Source organism: Choristoneura fumiferana, chromosome 16 (genome assembly GCF_025370935.1).
Source record: "Choristoneura fumiferana chromosome 16, NRCan_CFum_1, whole genome shotgun sequence".
Classification (NCBI taxonomy): domain Eukaryota; kingdom Metazoa; phylum Arthropoda; class Insecta; order Lepidoptera; family Tortricidae; genus Choristoneura; species Choristoneura fumiferana.
In genome coordinates, this window is record NC_133487.1 from 536,655 (window position 1) to 562,330 (window position 25,676).

General features: G+C 36.9%; 1 protein-coding gene across 1 annotated transcript in view; it reads right to left on the reverse strand.

Moving 5' to 3' along the window:
* The window catches only part of Tomosyn (syntaxin-binding protein tomosyn), a 446,939-nt gene that overhangs the window by 252,088 nt on the left and 169,175 nt on the right, over positions 1-25,676 (reverse strand). The window lies entirely within an intron of this gene.

Sequence of the window (25,676 nt, forward strand, 5' to 3'; positions counted from 1 at the left end):
GCTCCAGCCATTAATAAATGTCATGTAAAGAAATTGTTATTGAAAATAAATTGTTTTAAATGTTTTAAATGTTTTAAATACAGCCATTGGCAGATCTTGTAGATCTAAATGAATAAATTTAACAAACGGCTATAAATGATTGTGTTGTCTTTTAATAATGTTGTGTGTAAATAATATTTTTTTTAATATAAATAAGTAAAATGTAAAATATAAATACCTATGTAAATTAGTAAATAACTGTGTTAAGTGTAAATAAGTAAAAATATTAATATTAAAAAGATAATATAAAAAATACCTGTAAACCGTATGTTTGTATTATTACTTTTTGCTCTGCAGTACTTGCCTACATTTACGGCCCGAGATTTCTTGTCTAAATGGGTCTCAACCTACTTATTACTTAAATGAACATATATGGTGCAGGCGAAATCTATAAATTTAATTTTTAATACAAGCTCTTATCGACTGTGCTTTTGTGTGATTGTACTTGCACTGTCATCCACCCCACATAAGTACTATGCCAAATTCCACGTCAATCAGACCACTAGAAGTGAGTCAAAATTCACTTTGCAAGATTTTACAAACAAACAAACACAACAACAACAAACACACAATACAAATATTGCAAGTTAATAAATTTTTGTAAAATAGTTCCATAAGATAAAAAAATTGAACCGACTACAAAAGAGAGTAAGTAAGAGTAGTAGCTCGGTTGGTCAAATGGTGGTCTTCATCATTAGTTTCCACTTCACGAAATGAAGATTTTCAAGAGCAAATGCACAAGTTTACTACTAAAGATATCGAAATTACCATAGGTGTCCCTACAATATTTGAAGACTTCCCTCGATTTCCTTAGGATCCGATCATCAGATCCTGATTTGGTGCATATGGGACCTAATTGAAAGCATTACTAGACGAATGACGGAGAACCTCTCCTTTTTTTGAAGTCAGTTAAAAATACTCGTGATTTCATTACCTACTGCTATTTGCAAAAAACTAAAAAAAGTTGTAAGGGCAACTCTAAGACGTCTCTGTCTGTTTTAGCGCGCTGTCTAGGCGCTGTCCAGTGTAAACATACGGTCGACTGTGACACGCAACCGCGTAAAAAGTAGAGGGTGTGAGCGGGTTGCGGGGTACAAACGCTCTGTTTTCGATTAATTGTTTAGCGATGCGTCACCTAAATCGTGACGCTTATATGGTGTGGCCGCTCCTACACAACAACAACAAGCGCAGTGATGACGATGTTAAGTAAGTAATACGAACACTTCAGAACCAAAAAATTGTCCCTATTTAAATCTAGTAAAAAGATAATTTGTTCCCGATATTCGAAGCAAAAGCGATAGACGACTCGTCAACAGATTACTAAAAAAAAAAAAACTTTGAGAACATTTTTGGTAGAATTTTCGACAGCCCTTTGTCCTGTCGAGCCCACAAAAGGCATCTAGCTCAAAGCGGTGAGCACTGTAGTTTACTTCGAAGGCTCTCAGGTAATAAAAGATACCTCAGACCTATAGCGAAAGCCTCGACAATGACTACAAAAGAGTCAGTTTGAATTGACTTTAAATGTTTGAAAGTTATGAAGCCCAAGCGATCCTGACAATAACGTACTCTTTGAGCTTAAATAGCAAAATTTTAGTCGTTTAAAAACCTCATTATTCGTGCTTAAAATTTTAAGTTTTAATACTTTATAAACATACCGCTATTTTAGTGTCTATCAATCGTTGCCTATTGTCTACGAGTACCATAAATTTATGTGTCTATGTATTTTTTTTGTACTGAATTCTGGTGTGAAAAAAAAATTCTATTGTATTGTATTGTAAAATCATCCACATCCAGTGGTAGGACACTACTCGAGGCTAACTAATAATAAAAAAACCTTTATGCTTAAGTAACATACAACATGACTTTTCCCAACAAAAACAGTGCGTCTTTATCTGTAGCAAAGCCTTTGTTAGTAACATTAGTAACAACACACAACTACTAGAGCCAGGATAATTAGTTCGAAAACTAGCCTACCCGCCGCGACGCTCCACAAATAGCCGCATTTACCTTTAGCGAGAGAAACCATTTGTCCAGGGAATGCTTTTACTCGTATTGCCACGACAGCAGTATAAGTATATCTTTTACACTGAGCCACGTCACTTCTTTCTTTGTCTATGGTTTAAATTTTTTAATTTCTTTTTTTTTTTTTTTTCTCCGTCTGACTGTGGCAAAGGAACTGGCTCATGCATACATGTTTATTTAACTTTTGGGCTCCACAGAAAACCAGCGTTGCTGCACATAATGTGCGGCAACACATGCTGAGTGGAGACCCTTTTTGGTATCCTGCCGTGTCACCTAGTAACATAGTTTTAGTGCTAGTTCTAGTCTTAGTTTTAGGTGGTACTTTTTGGAGCCAAAATAAACTTTTCTTTCTTCCTTTCTTTTATTAGGTTGGTAACAATGCGCACGAAAAAATACTCTAAACCAACCAATTCCGAACCTTATGATAATATTATTTGAAGAGCAGTTCGTTGGTAATGGTAAATTTGCACTGAGAAGTCATACTTTTTCTTATTCGCCTAGTGAAAACAATCTTTCTTTAGACTAAGCATCCACATTCCACAAGTGCTGTGCGAGGTAGCTAAGCGATATGTGACACTGGGAAAATGAATGAAATCTACTTATTAATACTCGTTATTACTCTGTACCAATATAAGGTAGCTATGACTATCCGTAGTCGGATAACTTTAAAACTTCTCGGCACAAAGCAGCTAATAACTTAGGAGTTTAACGCGATCACACCGTCCACCGACAAACTGGTATCTGGCGAGATATCTGTCGGATAGCGCGAAGGCCGGGCCGAGGTTGTGCTCTCTATTAACTGTTATTCTTCGAACCTCAAGGCGATCGGTAAAGCAATTAACTTTGCCGTATCAATTAGTTCCCGAAGCCTAAAGTGATGTACCGTAAACCTGGGTTTGATAAGAGTTTGATGACGAACATCAACATTCTTATTCGCGTTTGCTACTCTCAGTCGATGGCTTCGTTGATGTTCTTTTCGTCCACATGTCAATTATCATATATTTTAAAGCATTTTAAACAATATAACAAGACCCGGTTTACGGCAGCTAAAACCTGAGACATTTTTTTGTAATGCCTACAAACAACATCCTCAGCACATTTAAACGCGAAATTTTTTACTCATGCTTGTACTTAGTCTTCAAAAACATCATCATCATCATCCCAGCCTATATACGTCCCACTGCTGGGCACAGGCCTCCTCTCAGAACAAGAGGGCTTGGGCCATAGTTCCCACGCGGGCCCAGTGCGGAATGGGAACTTCGCACGCACCATTGAATCGCTTCGCAGGTTTGTGCAGGTTCCTCATGATTTTTCCTACACCGCAAAGCTCGTGGTAAATTTCAAATGTAATTCCGCACATGAATTTAGAAAAACTCAGAGGTGCGAGCCGGGGTTCGAACCCACGACCCTCTGCTTGAGAGGCGATAGGTCAAACCACCAGGCCACCACGGCTTCAAAAACATATTATTTTTTAATTCAGTGGCATAGGAATATTACTTTTACCGAAATATTTAAATAATTAAACTTGAAAACCATTTTCGCCTATCAATCTCGCCTTAAAATAGGAGAATTATTGTATCGCTCTCTCATCTGCATTGCCGATCTATACTTTACGAGTACTTTAAAAATAAGTTTATGACAATAGATGTTAAGACATCTAGCAGATACGAAGTACAGATATAATTTATTTATTGTATTCAAACGACGGTATTTAAAGCTCACGTTTAACTTTATGACGAGAAAGGTCTGTTCTTCATGGCGGTTAATTAACTTAAAAAGTTGAGTTACGAGTCCGTTAAGTTTATGGCCCGCTGTTTTATTCGCGGCTTTCCCTAATTACGGACCATCTTAAAAGCTCTCCATCTAGTTACAGTCTTGAATACAGGTAGTAGATTGAGATAACTTGAGTGGCTAGCCTAATTTACCGTCCGGTGAAAATTGCGCGCGGTCGCGAGTTTCAAAAGCTCGGCTTAGACACCGGTAAGAAAATCGTGCAAGTTGCATTACATCGGGAGGCCGTTAAGCGAACTAATTAGGGTGACCAGTTGAACGCCGCAATGTAATGGAACTTGCACATTTCTTCTTGCTTAGATCCAGAGCCCGCGGTAACCAGACCTATGTTACACAATACAATACAAAGACTCTTTATTGTACACCAGAAATAGTAAGTGATACAGAAAACAGATACACAGAGAGAAAATTACAAGGTAAGCAATAGGCCAAAGCCAAATAATAATATATATACCTAATTGAATTGATTATAATTATTATAGTTTAATTACCAACTAAGTATTATGTTTTAAGATATTGCAATGCGATGTTTAATCTGTCATCTCCCAGGATAACAGGATCAAAGGAATTTGGGCACAAATTTGTGCCTCTGGGAGAGGACAGGTTAAATGCTCGAGTTGTATTATAATTCCTTATACGTAGATCTATACCTTTTGTCTAAAACACAGGTTACACTTGTAACCTAGCTTAGACTTAACTAAATTTTACTTACTACTTATAGACCTAAGATTATTTCATGTTTAATATTACCTTTCTTTATTATGTGAATTTTATGAATAAATGAAAAAAAAAACTAAATGAAATAGGGCGTTATAGTACACAGGCTGAATATATTTTTGGCAGGTGTCTATTTAAACATATTTCTGGACGTCTGGCAGGGGCTTGCACCCCTACAAAGTGTCTGGCAATGAAGGAAATGATTTTTAATATCATTCCGAACATAATTATTTATAAAATATATAAAACTTGAGTTTAATAGTATGTTTATAGTTTTTTTTTGACGTTTGATACGTGAAGCGCTTGACATTCTAATTTCATAGTTGGGGATCGTTATTGCTTTAGTACCGTTCATCCCAGCCTATATACGTCCCACTGCAGGGCACAGGCCTCCCCTCAGAATGAGAGGGCTTGGGCAGTAGTTCCCACGCGGGCCCAGTGCGGATTGGGAACTTCACACACACCATTGAATTGCTTCGCAGGTTTGTGTAGGTTTCCTCACGATGTTTTCCTTCACCGTAAAGCTAGTGGTAAATTTCAAATGTAATTCCGCACATGAATTTCGAAAAACGATCCTCTGCTTGCTTTTTAGTACCGTATATAAGAAAAACTTTCAGCCTTTATACTATAACGATTAACGAAGGTCTGGTTGACGCATTCTGTGGGTTCTGGAGAAAATGCTCACCGCGCCATTTGTTGTGCCTATAACCTGTTCACCGGCAGTTGACAAAAAATAAAGAAGTCAGGCGTTCTCAATTCACTATTACAAATACGTCCCGCTAATTAAGTATTTTTCACCAATAAAAACAAGAATTATAAACATATTATTTCTCTTGCTTTTCATGTCACCAAATCAAAATCCTACTCCAAATCCTTTTCCGTATACGCTGTCAGACTGTGGAATAGGTTGCTATGTAGCATCAGGCGGTCGCATGCGTTGCTATTGCTACCCTGCGGAGTCGCTTAGGGGCGTCCTGGCTTAACGGTCCTACTTAAAGATATTGTTGTAAGTTCTCTGTCTTGTGTAGGTATGTGTATTGTGTATCTATTTAATATGTAATTTATATATGGTTTATCTCGAATTATATTATCAAATATATCTATTTACTCGCACCTATGTGTTTATTTATTATTTATTTTATTTTTAAATTTAGGTTATTTTAACTATTTCTGATGTGTCTACTCTTCCTTCTGTTGTCCTGTCAATCGTTCGAAGATTAGGTAACTGGAAGAGATACCTTCATGGGATAAGTTCACTGTATATCTGTTTCTCTTTGTTACTGTTTTTTTGGTATGTGTTTTATGTAAAATAAAAGTTACATACACAATAAGATATCCGCATCAATATTCCGCTGCATTATGTCAGCGACACTATTGCTGCCTGCACTGGACCATCAAGTATTTAAAACTAAGTAAGTTCACCTCTTCTATACTTTCTATCAGGTGAGAGAGAGGTCAAACGTTGGCCAGTGTATTATAAAAAAAAAATAATACTCGCAGTTTATTTTCGCAGGTGCAACATCGGCCATATTGGCGCTAACGAACTGAGAAAATGAACAAGAAAACTGTGGACCGAAAATTGCGGACTGGTCGTTCCGCGTGGTTTTTAGGGGCGGAAAAACAATAAAATACAAGTAGTGAAGGAAAAATCAGTTCGGGCTAAAAAATGGGAAACAAATTGCAGACGCGACGTACGTGAGGTTTCTATTTAATAACAAGGTATTTTGTTTGATCTTTTTAATTTCCAAGATTTTGTTGTTCTGTAATAATAAAAACAATCTACTCGACAATATTTTAAAGGTAGGTATTTTAATTTTTATCCTATGGGATTCTATTGAATAATACAGTTCAGAAACATTTTTTTTAACAGGCAACTAGATATATTATTAACCAATAAAAACTTAGCAACAGGGCTCGGTATTATCAAAAGTCTTCATTAAAATCTTTTAAACTATTAAATCGAACTAAACGTTAAATAGTCCCCTATAACTCTGGCAACACACGTCAGATACAACAACCATAAACAACAAGCTCAAACACGTCCGGTCCAAATTGCACCCGACGCTGCAGGCCCGCCCCCATCCACGCTAAATTAATAGACATCTCTGCTCTGTGCACAGCTAACTAGTTTCGTTTGGACCGAATTCTGCTGGCAATAAAGAGGTCGTTAATTTAAATTTAATCGCCGTGCTTAGATTTGATTTTGTCTATGCTGTTTTGATAAGACAGAAGATGTCTGCAGGGTAGATTTAGTCTTATTTTTATCATTAGGAGGTATTATGTTATGTCTGATAAAATAGCACGATACTTATTATAAATCTGTGTTGTATATGTAAGTCGCTAAGTGTGTTTAATTCTAGGTAATAAAGACATTACATACACATAATACTTAACATAAAACGGGTAATCAACAACTAGGCTCTCGTATTAATCTTAGGAAAGGATTAACAAGCCCCGCCAACTTTACTGCCACTTAATTAAGAGTCTAGGTCATGTCAACTCTAGCATTTAATAAATTATAATATTACTCTACTCCCAACAACTTAGCCTTTGGAATGGAACAAACACGCATTAAATATTCTCTAAGTTAAACGACCAACTGTCACCCTCGAACCATAAATAAAGCGGGGAAATACCCGTAATAACTACAAATTGCAACAAGTAAAGCATTAAATCAGAAAGAATTTGCACATTTTCCTCATAATTACGTTCAGCGTTTTAAATTACCATCCGATTGTTATCGCCGCCCGAATTAGGAACGAATCGCGGAGTCCGCAATGCGAAACGCCAGGTGAGACGAAACGCGGGGAAAAAAGAAAACAAGATGGTCGAGCGGCGGGAAAGATGACAGTGACAGAGAGCGGCGGGGCGGGCTTTACCTTTGCCTTTTTATTTTTTCTCGTAAGAGATCATTGGGAGATAGTAGATTTTTTCGGCCCTGAATCAAAGGCTGAATGGCTTCTACACAGCTACGGGCTCTCTGAAAAGAAATCTCTCTGTAGGGATTTGAAATATTAGCCGCACTCTCGTTTTCAGAGTATTTTTCTCGGTTGAAGTATTCCTTGCCGAGTTTTAAGGACGCACGAATCGTTATTTATGACTGACAATGCTTTATAATACCTCAGACTGGCCTTTATATGCGACTTCGCTCGCGGAAACCATTTAAAAAAATATATCCGTAGGAGTTACCAAAAATTACATCGTGACTGAATATTAGTGAGGCATAAAAAAGCCCTCTCCAAATTTCATGTATTTAACCCTAGCCTAGCGGTTGTGAGAAAAGTTTAAATATGAAAAATGAAAATGAAAATAATTTATTGCATAAAAAGCTTATAAATAAGAGACTACGGCTCTGGTTATGTGTGCTAGGAGTCCGTGTTTTAGTTGTGTTGTGTGTGTTAGTTGTTAAGTTTTCTAATTTTCTGCGCAACTTTCTTAATTTTTTACTCCGTAAGAACCTTCTTCAAAGTATTAAAAAACTTACAAATCGGTACAGTCGTTTTCAAATAAAAGCGTGACCAAGGGATATAGGGATTCATTTTTAAACCGACTTCAAAAATAAGAGGTTATTATATTATATATAGATGTTTTGAAATGAAAGCGAATCCACCTGGGAAGAACAAGGTAGAGCTACTATATTTTATAGGTAAGTATGAAATGCAGCTTATTTGTTCAAATACAAACTTTAACAATGATTGTTGCTGTTTTTTTACGTGTAGGGATAAAGTAGTGATTCAAAAAAATATTATGTGTAGGAAGAATATACTTACACCTAGTTCGTGCTGTACAAGGTTGGGTACGTTTAGTGATAATATTTATGAGTAGATAGATACTGCTGGAGAAAAGAGTGTTAAATAGATTTCGTAAGAAAATTGTTCAGAGGAAAATGGGTTGGAAAAGTCGATCGCTAAATATGTCAATCCGTCAATAATGTGAAATTGTAGCACTTTTAACTTTTGTGGTGGGTATAAGGAATGTTAAAGCAAAATACGTATTTATGCCCAGCTCTGACGCTACGGCACATAATTCAGCTACTTCTGATGTTATTCGCGAATGTATTGCAGTGTTTTAAACTGCCTTGTAACATAAAGCAAAGACTTTACATTCCGAATCGAGTTTAAAACGCGATTATTTCACCGCTTCCCAACTGCAAAGCGTCTATAAATCTCCGAAAGGTTTAAAAATGGTCGGAAATCGGTTTTACAAGCTCTCCCCTGACAGTACGGAATTATGTTAATTCTTTCTTCCTGATCCGAAGAAGCGATCGGGTTTCACATTTAACGTGATATTATCTTTCTGCTATCTTTGAGAGAACTGGAACGCTTTTGTGATAGCAATCCGCCTTTAGAGTTGCGATGTGATTCTTTTTAAATGAGTCTGCCAGGGGATGAAAATAGTTTGCGCGTTTATTTTATTGAATTACGGAAATGTTTGCTGAAAAAATGAATCTACGGTAGGAACTTAGATACATACTTATTATTGATCTAAATCTTTAAAACCTATTATAAATGCGAATCTTTATATTCGGACATTATTCGGATTTTTCTTGCTCAATGATGCAATAACATCTGAATCGATTTAGATGAAATTGGTGATTCAAAAAGCGTTATACTCGTATATCTTTGGTGACCAACGTAATCTACTAAAACCGACGGCGTGAGAGGCTGAAAACTGGCGACATTTCGGTCCTGTGTGTTAAACTAACACGACTAACTTAGTTATACCAGTTATTTCATACTTTCAACTTAAAAGTTCTGAACTTCCACAACACGCACGATATTGCCAAGTAGCAAAATAAACGAGCAACAATGTGCGTTCCAATGAAAACTTCAGCGGCTCTCGGTTTCAGCAGGGCTACTACGAAACTCGAAACTCGAAGTTCGTATCGTGCGGTCCCTCTCGCTCTCGTATTAAATAGTATAAGTGTCAGAGAGACCGCACGACACGAACTTGAAAGTTTCGAGTTTCGAGTAGCCCTTCTACTTTGTTGATGGTCCTTGTTATAGAGTTAGTTGATGTCAGGTTTGTTGAGTTTGAGAGATTGATATTTTCCGTGTAAGCTAAAATGTTGCGGACATGTAAATTTTTGGTTTGGTCTTCTTAGCCAACGTTTTTTTTTTAAATTTGGCATAACAAGTGAAACAGAAGCTAAGATTTTTATAAAAAGGAAAAAGATTTTCCGTTGCGCCGCACGAGATTCGAGACCGTATCTCCTGGCAATACTCGTACACGCCAAGTGTACTACCAACTGGACCAGATGGGCTCCCATCCCACCTCCCGAAAATCTTGATCACTTGCATACTCCAATAATAATAATACATGGTGCAAATCTATCATCTATCATAGTAGGTAATACGTCACTACTCCTATGTTCCAAATTGGTTGTAAAGACGCGTACGAAATTATATACTATACCCTCTACCAGTTCTATTTTTCTAATAGATATTACTTGTTCTTATTCGTTTTTTTTTTGTTTGTTGAGCAAACTTATCTATTCCTACGAGTATGACAAATAAATAATCCTATTAGTATTATAAATGTGAAAGTTTGTGAAGATGTTTGGATGTTTGTTACTAAATCACGTGTAATTATGATTGGTTTTTTGGAGACTTTTTGTATTTTTTATTTCAACTCCAAATTTGTTACTTTTTGTTTTTTTTTTTTTTTTAGCGCTGGTCTCTTTTTCTGGTTTTTCTGTGCATCCATGTCTCAGTTTGTATTTTCAAATCAAATCAAATCAAATCAAAATAATTTATTTTCGGATAACTAAGTAGATCCAAGTATTGTTAGTTTATACAATATTCTTATGAGACTATGGTAGTAAGCTGATAAAATATACTATTATTACATTACATTAAATCAAATTACCTACATTAATTTCCATGACATTCATGAACAACTAATTAATTACATTCAGTTTCATTTCAAATTAATACATCACATCCAATTAAATTAAACTTAAACTTTTCAATCACGTGTAAACCGATTTAGATGAAATTCGGTATACAGATGGTTTGAGTCCCGGGGAAGGACATAGGATAGTTTTTTTTTTTTCAGGAAAATCGCATGGGTTGTCGCCTCTTACGACATCCACGGAACAAATGGAGAGGTGTAATTCTAACCCGACACCACACGGGTATACGATAGATCTAACGGGAAAAAACTAAAACTTCAACCTTTCAAGCGTACAAATCAAATAACCGACTTCGGAATAGAATTTCAAAAGTGGAACTTTGCGACAATATGGCGGCAGTACACAACTGCTGTCGGCCTCGACCCCGAAGCAAAAAGGGAGCGAATCGTTTTATTGGCCGTGTAAAACTACTACTACAGCTTTATAAGAGCACGTTTCGCTGACATCTGTCCGTGAAATGCAATGCGGTCCCACGGGTTTGCAGTTGACGACAAAAAAGGAAGTTTATTATCAACGTCTTAGAACAAAGGAAGTTTGTTTTTTCAATTATTTACATAATGTCACCGACGAAACACGAGAATCGCAAACGTTCCGCTAGAGGCGCTGTTCGTTTCCATATAAATTGTGATTTTATCGCGAACGCTATCGAGACGTATTTTGTAACCGAAAAATTACACTAAGGGTAAAGTACTAAACGCCATGTAAGATTGTCAATGTGTCAATGCGACAGAGTTAAAAAGTGATCCGCTAATTCCACGTAATTATCACTATTTTTGTATGAGATAGTATTTCAATTACGAGTATGGTATGTATTGTATGGTACACTGGCCTAGCCTGGGACTGGCCTGGAAACGGAACTGAGCTACTAGTTGAATATCTCTGGATAGGAGATGTAGAGTATTTTGTAAGCGCGTGAGACTGTTTCTTGACGGTTGCAGTACAATTTGGAAATAAATAATTATCACAACAAAGTTTTTGACATTGGATATTTTTTTTGTAATGATAGCACTTCTGATATTATTATTAATAATTTTATTAATTCTTGCTGTAGTAAGTAAACCTGACGTGAATATTTCAGAATATCTTGACAATGCCTTCTCTTTACGTTTTGGAGGTGGTAATATTCGTAAAAAATAATACAGCGTTGTTTAAAAAAAGCCAATTACACTAGCGAACGTTTGGGGCAAAAGTTTAGGGAGGATTTGTGCCCAGCTCTTGCAAAAACTGCTTTGATGCGTAAGAGTGTATGTTCTCTTGCGATAAGGATTTATAATAAATTACCAATAGAACTTAAACTATTACCAATACCACTTCTGAGACGTAAATTATCAACCCTGCTTACGAATAAATGCTATTATTCTGTTCTCGAATATTTAAATGATGACCTAAATTGTTTGTAATTGTTTCTGTCTAATTTGTTCTTTTTCTCGTATAGGTACTACCTATCTAATTTAATGTTCAAAATATAAATATAATAGGTTAAGATCTGGCTTAATAGCCAATGTTTTTGTACGCCAACTGGCAAAACATAGTGCAACACGAAAAAATGTAACATCTCTGTATTTATGCAGCCATCACCTATGTTTCACAAATAAAACACTTTTGACTTTGACTTTCAGTAATTATAATTAAATAGGTTAGGTATTTTGTGTTCTCAAGATGTTTCGTTATTGTTACCTAGTATTTTTTATTCTTTCTATGTGAGATCTAACCTAATATGTAAGTGTTTTGGTTTTACTATAAACTTGCATGTGTTGGAAATAAATAAATAAAGAGGAGAAGCCTCTGTCCAGCAGTGGAGCACAAATTAAGACTAAGAAACAAATAAATAATCCTACATTAAAATGGTCTGTTTGTTCAATCCAATTTAAGCCGTTTAGATGCTTCTTTTTCTAGAAGTACCTATAATGTAGCAAAAAATACGGTTGTTATCCACCAATTAGAATTTTGTCATTTTCATTTTGTATAAAGCCTGCTTGCTAAGTAACATGGATCGGTATCAATGGAAGGGATCGTCCATATAAGACATTTGTTATATAACCAAGAACCCAACGAAACGGCCAAAAACTTCCCTTTCTACAGTTAACGAATTATTTCCTCCGACTGGTTGTTAGCGTAATTTGATTCCAATCAGAAAGATCGGATTTCTTTGTGAAAATCTTTGCTTTGTTTACTCGAGATGATATCATTCTCGTTTGATATAAACACAACGTGAATTAAAGACAATAAAAAAAACTTGTGATTACGTTATTATTTACTTAACTAAAACTTAACGTAACTTTTTCATTAACCTTTCAATCCGACGGGAGCTTTGTTAGCACAATAAAATTGATGCTTTAGAAGTATAATTTATGTGTGTTGATTCGAAATTAGGAACCGGCGACGAAACAAGCATACCTACGTAAAGAAATACATTTTAATGGAACAGTGGGCTAATTTACGTTCGAGAGAACAAGCCTTTTCCATCTACCGAAACATTCCAATAGACAAAGGAAATAGGCAAAGTTACAAAGTATCGTAACAACGTAAAATGAAAAATCGAAACAACTTCGTAGCACAAATGCAGACCCAACAAACGTCTTATTAAATGACCTACATCCCGACCCGGGCTGCCTCGAGCCACCCTAATAACCGCATAAAGTACAAAAACAATAAATAAACCGAATGCAAGCTTCTTGCCTAGAAAAAGCATCAAGATAAAACGATGCCATTAAAACACGAGAACACTAATCCCCTTCTGTAATTTACATCAAGTATTTACCATCGAGTATTTCTACCCGGTATTTTTCACTTACGGAACTGGTATTTGTCACTGGGACGCGGAGCGTTTCCGCGAGTAAATTTATGGCAACACATTATGTCGTATAATATCGCACGTTACTCAGCACAAATGGACCATTTTAATTTTAATATGAGGAAACATATTGTTGCGAGCAACTTTTTGTTTGTGTGGAAAACAACTGTTAAAATGTCATTAGTTTTCAAAACGGCGACGGAAAAGCAGTTATTTACTTGTGGCATGGCGTGCGGTACGCCAGCAATTAATTCGTATTTAACATAACGTATTTTGGACGCGACCCGGTTAAGTCACATCCACTAATTGCCCTTACCTGAACTGTCACACGAAGTACGGGCAATCCCGACTCCGAGCTACGTGTGGCACGTCGGAGATTTTGGGTGCTTACTTACGAAATACAATGAGGGCTATCGCGTATGAATTCGCCGCTAGAGGCGGTAGTGTTGCGTGAGGTCTCCTAAATGTCAAATCTCATAGTTTTTGGGTGAGCTACGCGGGTTTATTTATAATTAGAACAATTTTGTGAATATTTTGCATTACCTGAAATTAATTATGGCAATTATGCGTTACGGGGCAATGAATGTCTGTGTTTTGAGACAGTTTTGTCTATAACAAGCACTTATGAATGTCAAAAAAAATCTACCACCGGTTCGGAAAAACCTCTGTTGAGAAGAATCCGGCAAGAAACTCAACAACAGATTTACAACATTATTAAATGATATCTATACATCACAAGTATTTAAACCAACTTTATTTTTAACACAGTAGGTTCGCTATTTTAAGCGATCGCTAACTATAGGTTTCTACTCCGATAGCGTTCCTAATAAATAATGCCTTTTTCATGCTATTGCGGTATTGTTATTACCGACCGAGGTTGCTTATAACCATAGCGGGAGTAAATTCGCAACCCACGCAATACGATCATTTCATTTTAACAGTCAGATAAAAGAATATTTATTCACAAAGCCTATAACAGATCATCAGGTCGCCTCCGTCGTCGCGAGATCGCAACGATCGTCGGGTCGAGTCGTCGCGTCGTGCAACACATGGCGTCTATATTAAATCCCAGTCAGCTTCCCAAGATTAATAAGACTCCTGCCGACCAATAATCGTCAAAAGGACATCATGTCATGCCTGCCGCGTCCCGACCGACATTTAAAAGTATTTTATAGAATCACTTACGTCACTTTCGGTTTCACGTCAGTTTTCCCTCGGGCGTTTACAACATGAATAATGCTTTAGCTCGTTTTTAGGGTTCCGGAGCCAAATTGGCAAAAACGGAACCCTTATAGTTTCGCCATGTCTGACTGTCTGTCCGTCCGTCCGCGGCTTTGCTCAGGGACTATCAATGCTAGAAAGCTGTAATTTGCAAATTTGCACGTGCTTGTAAATTGCACGAATATGTATGTAAACTATTTCGACAAAAGGTACAATAAAAATTTCAAAAATTTTTTTTTTTAATGTAACTCCTATAGACGTAAAGTCGTGGGGGTGTCTTTTTTTTCTTATCCAACCTTGTAGTGTGGGGTATCGTTGGATAGGTCTCTATTCAACTTTAAAGTGAAAATTTTCATTAAAATCGAGCGTCCCCCCCCCTCTAAAACCTAAACCGGTGGGTGGAAAATTTTGAAAAAAATCAGAATGGTAGTAAGTATATCAAACTTTCAAGGAAAACTATAACGGCTAAGTTTGCTTGAGAGTTATTAGTAGTTTAAGAGTAAATAGCAGCCTAAGGTATAAAATATACCTAAACTTGGAAGATTCCGTATAAAATACGAAATCCTTAGAAAAATATTACTTATTTTTTCGTAATGGCTACGGGACCCTATTTTGGGCGTGTCCGACACGCTCTTGGCCGGTTTTTATTGTTTAACAAGCTTTTTTAGCGGGTAACACAATATCTGGGTCGATTTTTCTACTCCATTTAGTTCTATAACTATCTGTTGCCCGCAATTACGTTTGCGAAGAATTCGTGTATCACTATCAAGTGGGAACTAAACAATTGCTTGAGATAAAAAGTCTCTTAAATTCTTCTCAGGGTTTCAAATTATCTCCATGGCCATCTGAATAGGTTGAGTATTTTATGCGTGGAAGAGTAACAAACAAATGAACGCAAATTCGCATTGTATTATCTTAGTTAGGATTCCTGACGACTTAAAACAAAAACGATTTTACGTTATTGCTCATCGAAAACAATTTTAATAACCAATACTTCTAACTACTTCTAAGACACCTTTTACATGTCGAACAACTTTTCAAGATCTTTATTTTATTAGGTTAGCCAAAAAACAAAAATAAAAAGTTACTGAAGTACATCTTCGGGGACTGTGTAACCAAGGTTACGCTTCATCTTCGCTACCCATCACATTTAAAACGTCAACGTAAAAAAATCTTTAAAAAAAGCTGCACAAAACTTGCAGTTTCAGCTGAAACAAAACTGACATCCCTGTAGGAACATCACAATCAGTTGAAATATCTAAAGCCAGCAGGCGAAGGCAAATAGACTCAAGACAAACGAATATCACGGCAAAAAGCAAACGTATCTATCACCGATAAACTCATCTCAGCCGACAAAAACGTTGGGGTCAGACGCAACGCGGTTATGGCGGCCGATAGCTCTATCTTACGTTACAGCATAGATAAAATATACTAGTAGTTCACGCCTGTCCACCATGCTATGGTGCAGCCGGCGACGCGGTAAGTAATTTTGTAATTCATTTCGTGTGTTAACCGATAACCACTGATGGCAAGCGCTTCGACCACGCAATGAACGTAGAATACGTTCGCAGCATCGCTAGTCGCGGGGCGCTACTATCGGACGAAAGCGTTGTTAGTAAACTTAGCTTTTAATAAATCGTACCTTGCATGTCAGAATTCTGATATAGTTATTAAGTTTCGCCGAAATCTAGCTACCTAACCTAACCAACTTAGAAAACAAATTTGAAGGCAAAATAGATTTTAATAAAAAAAAATACTTAACAAAAAATTTAACCGACTACAAAAACCATGAAATTAAATTTCTACCAGTCTGAAGTCGGTCGGTGCCTCAGCACGAGCCAGCAGGAGTGGACCTAAGTCATCTACCTCTGCTACGTAGGTATTTTATATTGGGCTTCAATCACTCCTGCTGGCTCGTGCTGAGGCACCGACCGACTTCAGACTGGTAGAAAATTATTTTCATGGTTTTTTTGTAGTCGGTTCAATTTTTTGATATAATTTTTTTTCACGCTCATCTCAACTGCTCGTCACCTTTTACGAAAGATTTTTTCCGATGCAGAGACGTTCATTATTGAGGAGTCCTGGTGTTTCACCGCCCGTTTTATTTACCATAATTGCATTACGAGGAGTTAAAATTGCTTAGCAACTGTGTCAAAGTAATTAAAATTCAACCCGTGAAATACTTGTTATTGAGTAGTAACTCCGATGGTCAACTGTGGTCTTCATCATCAGTTCCACTTCACCAAATGATGATTTTCAAAAGCAAATACACGAGCTACTACTAAATACATCCAATTTACTACAGGTGTCCCTAAAACATTTGAAGAGTTCCCTCGATTAACCTTAAGATCCAATCATCAGATCCTGATTTGGTGCTTATGGGACCTAATTGAAGACATTCCTAGACGAACGCAAAAAAAAATTCAAATCGGTTCATAAATGACGGAGTTCTGAGGTTACAAACATAAAAAAACAATACAACCGAATTGATAACCTCCTCCTTTTTTTGAAGTCGGTTAAAAAATAGCTAAGAATCACCACAAGAAAATTCTCTTTCACGTAAAAAATGCCACACACAGATAGAAAGAGAGACAAACATTGTCGCCAAACCTATAACAACCGTCTTTCGGCATCGGGGGTTTAAAAATGGAGTCACGCCTACGACGTAGTTCACTTAGAACATCTGTCAATGTGTGCAAGCATTTGTTCAACCGCAATAAAAAAAAAAACACAGCTGTGTTCAAACTAATCCAACTGTTCTGGATTCATTTTAAAACACTATGAATCCATTGAAATATTACTGCAAAAGCTGTGCCAAAACCACCGACGTGTCACGATACTCAATAATTCATTGCACTTTCTCAAGCAACCATAAAACTTTTCGAACTCGTAAATATAACAGCCAATGCAAACAAAAGACCAAGCCACAGACAGTCAAGAGCCAGGTGACAACATGAGACATCGTCCTATTTGCCCAACCACACGACAATATGACGAATTGTAGTATTGGAAAGTGTACGCGACTAAGGCCATATTTCACCGGCTTGTAGGAAATTGGAACATGCAAAGCTGATCGACAATCTGATATCGAATTTATTTTAAAGTTGGTGCAGCGAAGGGGGTGGTTGAGATGCATTACAGCCGGCTTGTGTGCAAACGATCATGATAGTGTTTATTTATGTTCAAAACGTACGACATGACAATTGAAAATTTTGGAAATTTAAATTTCAGCTGTAAGAGAAAATTACTTTCGTGAAGTGCAATTTTAAAGTAACTTGTGAGTTGACGATAAGTGATAAGTTGAGTTTACACAGAATGAAATTGTGTCATATTGGAATAGCAATCATAAGGCGCAAAGAGCGAAAAAAAAAACTGTTTATTTTTGGCTCGAAGACCTGTAGCATAAAAATAGCATAAAAACCTCGGCGGATAAGCTGACCGTAACGTATATAAAGATCTTGGAGAACTTTTAATACATTTGTTAAACACATAATGTAGTTTTTATTTAGTTTTCAGCATAAAGTGGCGTCATGGACTAACTTACACTACTATAACATCTATTAGGTAATAAATAACTCCTCTGGCAATCTAGTGAAATCGCGAAATATACGTAAAGTTGAAATTACTGGCACTTGAGGTATCAAATCTTAGGCCTCTAGGTTGGCAACGCATCTGCAAAAATAAAAAAAAAGTTAACTACCACACCGAATATGTCTTACGCGAACAAAATCGCGGGTAAAGAAAAGTGTATGTTTTTTTTATTTTTTTTTATTCGACTGGATGGCAAACGAGCAAGTGGGTCTCCTGATGGTAAGAAATCACCACCGTCCATAGCATCTACAACACCAGGGGTATTGCAGATGCGTTGCCAACCTAGAGGCCTAAGATGGGATACCTCAAATGCCAGTAATTTCACCGGCTATCTTACTATCCACGCCGAAACACAACAGTGCAAGCACTGCTGCTTCACGGCAGCAGCATGTATGTGGTTTGTAAAGTACTACTAACTACTATGGAATGCAAAGCACTATACAATTCCATATGCCCCACGTGGCCATAAACAAATCCACAACTTTCAAAAGTGTAGCCGCATTCTACCTGAAACTTGCGCCATGCAAAGGCTCCATCTCACGGTGAAAGCCCTCGGTTATTAAATCTAAAACTCCGCTCATTAGTGATGAAGTTACAAATGTAAAAACTGAGCACGGTGAGATCATCCGACGCAAGCGCACTTGGCGCGGAGAGACCAGCCGACGCACTCTAAACAACCCGCGCGAAATTTAAGCCTACTCTCAAACTGTCTGTCTGTATTTAGTAACAATAGTTACCAAAATAATGTTAGATTTAAAGAAAGCGGCCCATTCCTCTCGGCAATGACGATCTCTCCGAAAACTCTATCAAACAAAAAAGATGGAGACCTTTTCATTCTTACAGGTTACTAGATTACATTTTGTTTAATATATTATTTTTTATACTGCCTGTCCTTCCTAAGGTTACGAACTGTCTCCATACCACATTTAAGTCGGCTAGAAGTGTGTTTTTGTAATGTCTCTGTACTGCTTTTGGTGATCAATAAAGAATATTTGTATTGTATTGTAAGTGCCTAGAAGTAGGTAGAGGTAATAAATAGATACGAGTTACTTTCGCATTAATTTATAGTGTAGCGGCGCACGATTGCAATGTGGCTAACACGCGCCAGCCACTGTATACTGAATCTGGGCTTATAGATATCAAGTCTAATTGCATATCTAGTCAAATAGCGATGTAGTCTTATAGATAGTAATGGGTTATTGGCTTAAGCTGAATCCATTAGTAATAAATGGAGTCATGTTGCAAGAGATTCTATAATTGGAACATCCCCGAGAAACCAGTAAATACTATCCGAAAATAGTACTAGTGTAGTGAGTATGATCTAAACACTTACCAAGTTCAGAATGATCCCAGAAACGTGCGTCTATCACCCAGCGAGCGGGCTGCCCTCCCTCAGGTGGTGAACTGTGACGCTCCGCACCGCTCGTGCATGTTTGATGAGCTCTCTTACCTGCAACAAGCGAGCAGACGGTTCAAATGTGGAATATTAAAATCTATTAGCGTTAACTCTGGGAAGAATTTATGATTTCTTGTGTAGGTACTTTGTTCACCTTTAACTTTAAGAATTGGATGGAGTAAGCTTTGTGCAGTGGAAACTGAATATCGTACCCGGGTGGAATCTTTGCGCTATTCATTTCATGTTGACGTCCCATGCATCTACCAAAGAAATCATAGCGAAATTGATTATGAAAAGGTTTCACCCTGGTAGGTACGTGATTCAGTTTCCTAGACTGTACTGTACATACATTAATTATACTAATAGTTTTACAAACTGTAGCTCCGTTCTTCTGAAATTTTCGAAAAACTGAACAATAAAAACATAAGCCTCCTTCGGGCAGTCGGGTAAAAAAAAAGGATTAAAGAACCTGCTCACAAAATTTCACGACAAACGATTGAGAAATGTGACCATAGATACGAAAGCATTTTTGTCCAAGTTGGAACGGCGACGCTTCGCTCGCGCTTCGAAGAAACTAAATCGCATGCCAGTTTTAAACTTCTCACAGTCGATTTTACTATCGTATTTTTGGCAGATGAATGGAATGTCAGCATGACATTTGCAACGATAAGGTTCCATCTTAGCCTACAACTCGATAGCAACTTGTTAAATGTAATCATTAGTAAATTTTCTAGTGAGTCAAAGGTCAAAAAAAGCTTTTAAAAATACGAGGAGAAAACCATAGAAACCATGATTATAATTTCAGCACGATTTATATTTACGGCCATTTGCTTTTTCAGCCCATGCTGCTTACTAACCGAGAGAAAAAATAAGTTCACTTAAATACAAAACACGCAAAGCTATTTTTTGCACCAGCTCGGTTCAATAAATTGAAAACCTAATAACGTTTACTTGCCTAATGCGCTAACACAAGGATTCAAGTTCTCAGCGCATTTCAGGATTATTAAAGCGTGAAATATTAATTAAAGCTAATGCTGTACGCAAATGTTTGCCGTCCGAGATCGCGGGAAGCGCCAACTCGTAACTTTTCAAAACAAACAAACATTCTACATACTTTTTTGCAAAAACTGCAGACATTTATGGTTGTTGGTTTTAAAATGCACGATATTATGAAACAACGGGGAGGAATATTGAGAGAGTGAGGTTCTTTCAAGGTCTATCCACATCTTGTATTTTCTGTTGTATGTACAAAGAGCAATGGATACTCTTTATAAAATTTAACTCGTCTTTCAGATACTATTCAGACATTACAACAACAACAACACAACAAGTAATAATCAAAGTATCTGTCGGCTGTGATTTACACTAACATGTCAATTTATTTTGCTGTACGTTGCTGGCACGTACGTACTCAAATCTGCACTCAATTAAAATACCTATAGCCTTTGGTTTCTTAGCGCCTACGAATTGCAAATAGAACAGATTTGTAAAGTGTTACCTTTACTTTGCCTGAACTACCCAGCCTTTGCAAAAATAAAACGAGTAAAAAGTAAAAGATAAAATAAAGTTGAACCTTTTATTTCATTATTCGTGGTTTTACTTGGCACTAAATCCTCACGAAATGTATTTCAATCAACAGGAACACTTATTTCAAACTAGAAAACCGCGTTTGTTATCTGAACTGAACAGGTTAAATTGGTGGCTTTGTTTATATTTAACTGACTTTCGTTAAAGGAATTCATTAATAGGATATTGTACTTTTTTCTAGTACAAAATTACATTGGACACTTTTTTTTACTTGTTTACTATTGTTAAAAAAGCGGCAATTTTTCACAGAAAAATAGATTTCCTTTGTCTTCAAGCAATTTTCAACCCGACTTTAAGAAATCGGCCAAGCGCGAGTCGGACTCCCGCACAAAGGGTTCCGTGTCATTATTTATGCAACATTAGACATTAGCAAAACAGCCCCCTTAAATATTTGTTTTATTTTAATTAAATTATTTATTTTTAAAGTGAATATACCACTAAATTCTATTAATATTTCAAGCGTCTACGTGTTGCCGGTAGTAATATCGAGCAAAAAATCGCAAAAAAATCACGTTTGTTGTATGGGAGTGCCCCCCTTAAATATTTATTTTATTCTGTTTTGTAATTGTTGTTATAGCGGCAAGAGAAATACATACCTAATCTGTGAAAATTTCAACTGTCTAGTCTACCTATTTATTTATTTTGCTATCACGGTTCATGAGATATAGACTGGTGGTCCCGTTTTTACCCTTTGGGTGCTAAACCCTAAAAAGGAGGAAGTTCTATGTTCGACCGTACGTATTTTTTGTTCATTATATGTGTAGGTACTTACCTCAGTTGCCAACCAACCATCATATGTAAACCTAATTTTAAATCAATCCGCGACAGAAAGTGGATTAAATTCGAGTCACGCTATTAATTTCACCCATACTAACACGACAAGTGTAATAAAAGCTTCTAATAAGAACGCAATAAGTTCATCAGTCACTCTAGTCACTCCAGATCAATTTAACATGTGCGTTCATCCAAGTTCGTCATTTTGCGAGGATCTACATGCGGTGTAAAGCATTTCATAAATTCTTTATCACCCTCTTGTTCAGTCACAGGTGCCCGTATACGGGTTTTAATATAACATTTATAACGTATCCCCCGCGGAAACTTGTGCCAGGTAACATAGTTGTAATTCAGCGTAATATGAGAACTTGGGCAAACGCTACAGCGATATAAAGAACGAGCCGAGTTCCGGGAAATCGATATAAAAAGTGGAACAGACATAAAAACTTTGGAACGACTTTGTCGTTGTTTCTTTTATGAAAAAGGTGTAAGTGTAAGCTTCGGGGAGCATTTTTGTAGTAATTATTTGTAGATATTGTGGTTCGTTTGCGAACTTTTTCTTGTGAGGTTATATTTATAAGCTTGTACCTGTATCGCACAATTGGGCAAATAACTCTCATCTTGGTCTCCTCAACTCCCCAATTGTTCTCTTCTACGTCCAATCATCTTCTCCGCCTCGACCTGCTTTGCCGTTAAGTATGTTTTTGATACGGATAGTTTTATAACGAGCACCATTGCTCTAATGAGTATGGCTAACTTTTTCATAATTTTCTTTATTATGCACCTAAAAAACTTATTATATTTTGACATTGCCAAATTTCTCTCATGATTATACATAAACACCTACCCGCTATTCAAAAAGAATGCAAACATTTTTCAGGTCTTTTTCTAAAGTAACCAAGGTTACGAATACAGGTATAACGACATAAATCTTAAAGACAAGGCTACATTGCCAGAGTAAAATTAAGTGAGGTGCACACTTATGGAGCGGCAGTTTGACCCAAGACTGGTCCCAAGGGGCACATAAGGGCTTAAAGTATGAGTAATATACTTTAATAAGGCGTATTAATGTGGAACCTTCGAAGCTTAGCTATATCGCCAGCGATACAACTTAGGGACCATAGAAAAGCGAAAATGCTTTGCGTAATTCTGAGCTGCCAGTGTTTTTTTTTATGTGTTTGATGGCAATCACGCCTAATGGTAAGCGAAAATGTGGCTCTCGCTCATTAAAATACACTCCCAAACCGTACACTTTTCTAATAAGAGCACGTCTCGAAATGTATAACTCCACCACACGTGCACTTGGCCGGTAAACGCATTTTCCCAAAACGCACGCTTTTCCGAAATGTACCATCAGCTAAATAAGTGGTCTATCAATTTTTAATCAAGTTCTTCCCACTAATATAATAAATGCGAGTTTGTTTATTTGTTTGTTACTTCATCACGTCTGAACCGCTGAACCGATTTCGATGAATTTCGGTATACAGATAGTTTGAGTGCCGGGGAAGGACAGGATAGTTTTTATCTCGGAAAATTGCATAGTTCCCGTGGGATAGTGAAAATTTACGCGGACGGAGTCACGTGTACGGCTAGTATCAAATAAATATGTCGCTAAAGTCGAACTTTCAAGTTGACAGACACGTCTATTGGCATTTGTTTTGTGACATGCAAACGATTATCAGCTTTAGGGTGGTAGACCACATATTTGGCTGATGGTACAAGTTTGTGATACGGCCGTTTCTCTGTCGCTATACTCTTGACAGAGTGATCGTGGTCGCCAGTTAGGGAATCAGTAGAGAACCTTTAGCTTCTTGCCACCCAACGCTGGGTTTAATTCCTCCAGCAATGCACGCCATTTGTTCCGTCTCGTGTCTTTCTCATTTTCCGGCAATTTTGACCAGGTCCGCCCATCGCTATTTGATTTCCGGCTACTGCTTTAAAGCAGCTAAGAGCGTGAGTTTCGACAATCTCTGGACACACAACATGCAGTGCAAAAAACATGAGAACAAGCGATTTGTTTCGTAAAAGCAAATAGAACACCCACAGCTAAAATCAAACACAAATCATCTTTTCATAGGCATGAAAGCAGAAATTTCGTACACTAAAGAACAAATACAAATATACAAATACAAATATACAAATACATAAAACTAAAAGGCGCTAGTCACCCTCTACGTCGGCGTATGTAGGTACCTTACCCGCGGCATGCTTCATACTTGGCTGAGCATTTAATAGAATTCATTTGGGTTACTCTGAGCATACCAAATTAGAGGCAAAATTCCTTCTAAAATTGGAAGAGGTTACGTGGAATTTTAAAATGAAAATACGAGTTACAGTATTAATATTATACTCATACTCATACTCGTTTATTGCTAATATCATTATTACATGTCATTTTGTTAAATTATTCTATTATATTCTAAAACTAATTAATGTAATAATTTTCAGTAAATAATAGCCGTTGGCTGAAATTTAAGGAACTCATCAAAACTGTAGAATGATGGGTCAATGTTAAACAGTTTAGCACACCATCTTAGTTAGCGTGTAACTTTATTTATTTATTTCACTGGGAAGTCATGTACATTTCAAAAGGAAAAGAAAAAAAAGGAGAAAAAAGAAGGAAAAGAAGGAAGGAATTTAGAACCGCAAATTGCAGACGTTATAACACGCCAGTTCTGTCACAGTTCCAGCCGGTACTATGCGATTCAACTGCTATTTGGATGGATGCTCAAGCTTCACTCGCTAATATATAATTTTTCCAGTTACCAGCGTTATTTAAATGTGCATTTTCTCAAATAAATATACGATATTTGTAGCTGAACTTTTTTCCATTAAAGTAGCTTTTTAATTCGTTTTTATGTTTTTTTACAACTGATAATGAGACATTAATCAAGCAAAACAAACTCGACGACTGTTTTAGGCTGGATTTAGTCCTCGATTAGTTAGTCCATCACCATTTATAGAAACATAAACTACCCACATAAATTATTTGAACAATTGGTTGCTTGAAAAAGGCGAAAATTACGAAAATATTACAAACCAGCAACACTAAACCCAGACAGCGAGTAAAGTTGTCGGCAAATATCATCCTACCGTTTTCACCCTCACTAGTTGGCGCCACTGTAGACAAAAGTCCTGCCTGAGGTATAGTTAGTTTGTTATTATTATTTCAGGCGAGAAAAGAAATTTTACATTTAAATCATATTAAACATCTTAAAACCGTACCATTAAAATATCGAGCACGCCACAGTGTTGCGTAGTCCCGTTTTGTTCGGAAAAAAGGGAGGACAAAGGTTTCCGAAAGACAAAACTGTCTCAAAACACACAGTCACTGCCCCGTAACGCATATTTGCCATAATTAATTTCAGGTTAAACTTATTCTAATTATAAATAAACCCCGTAGCTCACCTGAAAACAGTGACATTTGACATTTCGAGACCTCTCGCTACACTAGCGCCTCTAGCGGAGAATTCATACGCGATAGCCCTCATTGTAGTAAAATCGCACAAGTACAGTCACTTGCATTAATATCTGTCACAGCGGAGCATGCAAAAATATCTGATACGTCCTACCGCCCCTAGAAATAGCCGTATCAGGATATTTATGCAAGCGTTGTTGTGCCAGTTATTGATGCTGGCCTCTGTACCATAACTAACGCCAAATAATGCAAATTTTACCTCTACCAAAAATTCCCCAGCGGCTTGGACACTGGCATCGATTAATAAGCCTTGATAGGTAATTTTAAAACACGAAAATAAGTTAAAAACTACTTTAAATAACCTACATTCATTGCAGTTTATCTGTCTGCAACAGCGCTACAATCCTGCTGT